General features: G+C 45.3%; 1 protein-coding gene across 1 annotated transcript in view; it reads right to left on the reverse strand.

Annotated features, from left to right (window-relative positions):
• POLR3C (RNA polymerase III subunit C) overlaps window positions 1–100 on the reverse strand; it is a 15,687-nt gene extending 15,587 nt beyond the window's left edge. Inside the window, exon 1 of the mRNA XM_004717271.4 lies at window positions 81–100. The gene's annotated coding sequence lies outside the window, so the exon portion shown is untranslated. The remainder of the gene's footprint in view (window positions 1–80) is intronic.
• Window positions 101–4,631: the final 4,531 nt, after the last annotated feature.

Consider the following 4,631-nt stretch of genomic DNA (forward strand, 5'->3'; position numbering starts at 1 on the left):
CCCCCCCCCCGCCTTTGTGTCTTCCTTCGTAAGTTCTCCGGTGACAACTCTTCCCCCACTTTTCCTGCGCCCCTCTTCACCTTGTCGCCTTCCCAGGATGACCTCTCTTCCGCCGCCCCATTCTCTTTCCGCTTTGGCACCTCACCACCCCCTATTTCCTTCCCCACTTCCCCGAGGCCCCCCACCTCCCTCCCTGGTGAACAGCGGATTGCCGAGGACCGTCTCCGTTGGGCTGGCCGGAGGGAGGGAGGGAAGGAAGGAAGGAAGGACGCAAAGGGAGGATGGGAAAGTAACCGTAGGAAAGGGAGGGATTTTGCTCTCACTGGCTTCCAGGGTTTGGTGATGCTGTAAACAGCAGACAGCCCCCGAGCGCCCTATCATTCTAGAAAATGGCTTTAAGGAGGAGGCAGGCTGGACACACGGTTGCCACTTGGTTTATTTTGGTTTCATGTTGCCAGTGTACCCTTCCTTACCCACTTCCTTTATTTTCAAAGGAAGAAAAACCAAAAAAGATTCAAGGCAGAAATGTTGGGGCCTGCGTCCTTACGGTTTCTGCCAAGTGTCTTTTAGCTCCCTAAGCGAGGTAACTCGCTGGTGGTTGGGGTGTGGAATTGGGGGGAGGGGGACGCTTCTGTGGCATGCTCATCAGCTCTAGCACCCAAACCTGGGTGAATGTTAAACCTTTAGAATTACTTATGGTGGCTCTTTTCCTTAGACGTCTCTAGGTTCAGTCTGCAGACGGGGTGGCTACCCAAGTTACTGCTATATTTATAGTATCTCAGATCCAATCGACGAGAAAGCCTGCTGAAGTGTGGCTTTTTATTTCCTGGAAGCAAACAAGAGTACAAAGAATAAATGCCTAAAGGCTAGTATTGCCTTTCATGTACAAGTTGTGCTTTTCAAGCGTTTCTAGCACCTTTTTTTCTATTTGCTTACGTCGGCTTTATTGTCACAATTCCATCCCATTGCTACATGCTTTTGGTTTCTGATTTGGCTATGTGTGTATGAGTTTGGGAGAAAGGAAGCTATTTCTGATAAAAGAGTTACAGTTTCAGAAACCCACAGGAAGCAGTTCTACCCTGCCCTATAGGGTTGCTCTAAGTCAGAATTGACTTAGTGAGTTTTGGAGTATGAGTTTTTGCTTTATTTCAGTGCTGGAAAGGTCAGGTGTCTGTTTTCAACAACTCCCACCCCCTCCCACTCCCCAGCGGACACCAGAGCCTTCTGAGATCTCACTGCAAAGGGAATCAGTATGTGTGTGACCGGTGACATTGCCTTGACTGTGCTGTCTCATTGAACATTGCGGCCTTAAGCTCTTCTGGGCCTAGCTTTTAAGAATGAAAGAACTTAGTCAAAAGCCCCACCATTTATTGTATATCTTTTCTTCTTACCAACTGAAGATGGTAAGTTCAAAATGATTTTGGGAGAAGATTAATTTGAAGGACTTTTTAGGTGTTGTTTCTTTTCCCTTCCCCTATTCCTTGATTAGGAGACTGAAGGAGATTTTTAAAAAGTCATTTTATTGTGAGTGCTTACAGATAGCGTAACAATCCATAGTTCGATCACTTCAACAGTGTAAAGGAGCATTTTTGATCTTTTCCCCAGTCTGGTTTAGCTGCACTAACTTTAAATTGAAGTCTAATATATCTGAATGCTTTCTGTGTGCATGTAAGTGTTTCTGCTAGGTGGTACGGAAGGATATGTGGACTCTGCCCTTAAGGACCTCACAATCTTTTGGGAAAACAAGACAAAAACAATGTAAGGTGAATGACAGTGGGTAATACCTGGGAGCTTTAGAAAATTTGTGGGAAAATTTCATTATCTTTTATTCCGCCCCCCAAGACCCTCTGTATATGAAAGGTTGTATGGGACAAAGAACTGTGCTGACCTTTTGTATCTGTTTCTGAAAGTAGCCTGAACAGTTAAGATTCTCGTTGTCTTTCTAAAATAGCCAACTAAGTGGGGGCTAGCAAGCCTCACACTTGGCAAACCAAACTAACTTCAGGAAGGGACGGCACTTGGTCCAACAGAGCATGTTTAGTGAGTTTCCAATGACTTGGGGATTCGGAACCTTGGATCTCCCTTTTGGGTGACTTATGGATGGGTGAGGATATCGATGCAGGGGAGAGGATGAACATGTCTGGGGACAATGGAGCCCTCAGACTGGGACCTCTCCCAAGCTTTGTCTGCTGTGTCTCTCTGCTTATATCCTTTCTAGGTGCAGTAAATGGGTCATTATAAGTCCTGGTGGCACTGTGGGCTAAGTTGATCACTTCATAGGCATTGGCTCAAATCCACCAGCCACTTTGAGGAAGAAGCTGAGGCTGTCTGCTTCTGTAAAGATTTACAGTCTCAGAAACCCCAAGAAGCAGTTTTAGATCTGCTCTGCCCTGCTTTGGTAGCTAAGGGGTTGGAGTCGAGTGGATGGCAGTGGATTTTGCTTGGTTTGGTAAGTGTGGGTGGTGGTGGTGGGTGCTGTCACATTGGTCCTAACTCAAAGCGACCGTATGCCCAACAGAGGGCAACACTGCCATCCTGAGCCAGCCTCCCAATTGTTGCTTCTGTGTTTGAGCCCAGCGTTGCTGTCCCGTGGTCAATTCATCTTAAGAGTCTTGTTCACTGAACCTTCACCGTTCCTCAGTGTGATGTCCTCCTGTAGGGTTGGTCTCTCTTGATAGCTTGTCCAGAGTACAGGAGACAAAGTCTCAGGGTCGTTCTGTCTGCTTCTTCCAATACAGATTTGTTTGTTCTTCTAACAGCTTGCTCATGGTATATTCAGTATTCTTTGCCAAGACCACAAGTGTAGGTAATAGTTTCTGAAAGATTCCTGGTGTTAAGAGTGGTTGAAGTGCTTGCCGGCTAACCGGAAGGTCAGTAGTTCAAACCTACCACTTGCAGTGTGGGAGAAAGATGTGGTAGTCTGCTTCCTCAAAGACTTACGGCCTTGGTACTTGCTCTGCCGCATAGGGGCACCATGAATCAGAACAGACTTGAGGGGAGTGGGTTAATGCCAAAACCCCAAACTTGTGGAGGAGTCAATTCTGATTCATGGCGACCCTATCGGAAAGGGTAGAGCTGTCCAGTGGCCTTCTGAGACTGTAACTCTTTTTGTTTTTACTGCTGTCTCCCTTCACCCACGTTTGTGTTGTTCGTCCCCCTCTGGGGACGACGAGACGGTAACTCTTTACAGGAGTAGTGGAGTAGAAAACCCTGCCTTTCTTTTGAGGGTGCACGGCAGTTTCAAGCTGCAGACCTTGCCGATCACAGCCAACATGTACCGCCACCACTCCATAGTGGGCCAGTAGTTTGTTGATTTTGCCAGCCATTCTAGAGAATTAATGAGCTCACAAGGGCAATGGGCCAGCATGGACTGGCAGTAAGGAGTGGGTCTGTGTGTGTAGACCCAGCTCTGGGTGATAGGAACGGTAGTTGAGGAAGGCCTCCTTCCAGCTCAGCTGGGTCCCGGGGATTAAGATAGAAAGAGAAAGTGAAAGAGAGGCAGCTCAGCTGGGCTGAAGTCCAGGGCGTTGGGCTTGTGACTGCTCCCCAGGGACTTCCCCTCAGGTGGCCAGGCATGTTGTGACCCAGAGCAGAAAAGTTGGGGGCTGATAGTGCTCTGGGTGGTTAAGATCTGAGGGAATATTTGCCACAGGAAGTGTGGGAAGGTGAAGGCTGGATCCGTTTCCCAGTGGGAATTGGATTCATGCCGATCTTTGCTACATAGTGATACAGGTGGAGTTTGCTCACCTTGCTTCTTTACAGGGTAGTTGGTAGGGAAAGATTTAGAACCAGTTCTTTCTGGTTTGACACCCTGCTGAGAGATTACATTTCCATTCCAGATACACTAGAACAGAATCCACATTTTAAAAGCTCTCACCTGGGCATTTATGTTAAAATGGCACATTATTATGTATATTTTACTACAAGATATACAAGGGGCTTCAAATTATCAGATTAATTTTTAATTCCATTTATTTCACACACTCTTTGAAGCCCCTTTGTATATTAGGAAGGTAGTACTGTGGCTAGTGTTGAATTTGCTAATTGAAAGTTCACTGGTTCAAACCCACCAACCACTCTTCAGGAGAAAGATGAGGCTGCCTGCTTTTGTAAAGATTTAAAAATTCAAAAACCAATCTTTAGGATTCTGTATAGCACTTCTTGACATATTTAGAACTGTGTGTAAGTATTTTCAGTAGCTTATTCAAGGTTCAGCCCTGAAACGTACCCCTTCCTTTTTATTTATTTATTTTTCCTGTCAGTGCTATATTGCTCTGAAGGATTCATGGACTCTACTAACTTTAATGTCCTATTAAGAGAAATAGCTTTAGTTGTAACTTCTGAAAGAACTTGGAGTTTGGCTAATGCTGTTTAGGTAAAGTCATATGTAGGTGGTGGTGGATTTGTTTAATTTGGGGAAATGACACTCCTTACTTCAGCCATTTTAGGTTTCTTTGCGTGTCTGATTTAGATCTTCTCAGATAAGAGAGGACACAAGACTCATGTAAGAAGAAGATATTAAGAAATAAAGGGAATTCATGGAGGATCCCTCCCCCTAGTTGTATTTATTTTGTTGTCATTGACAAAACATATACTCAACAAAACATATACCTAATTCTTTTTAAAAAAAT

The sequence above is a fragment of the Echinops telfairi genome, unplaced genomic scaffold (assembly GCF_000313985.2).
Source record: "Echinops telfairi isolate 266 unplaced genomic scaffold, ASM31398v2 ScPeMD7_7466;HRSCAF=8504, whole genome shotgun sequence".
Lineage (NCBI taxonomy): Eukaryota > Metazoa > Chordata > Mammalia > Afrosoricida > Tenrecidae > Echinops > Echinops telfairi.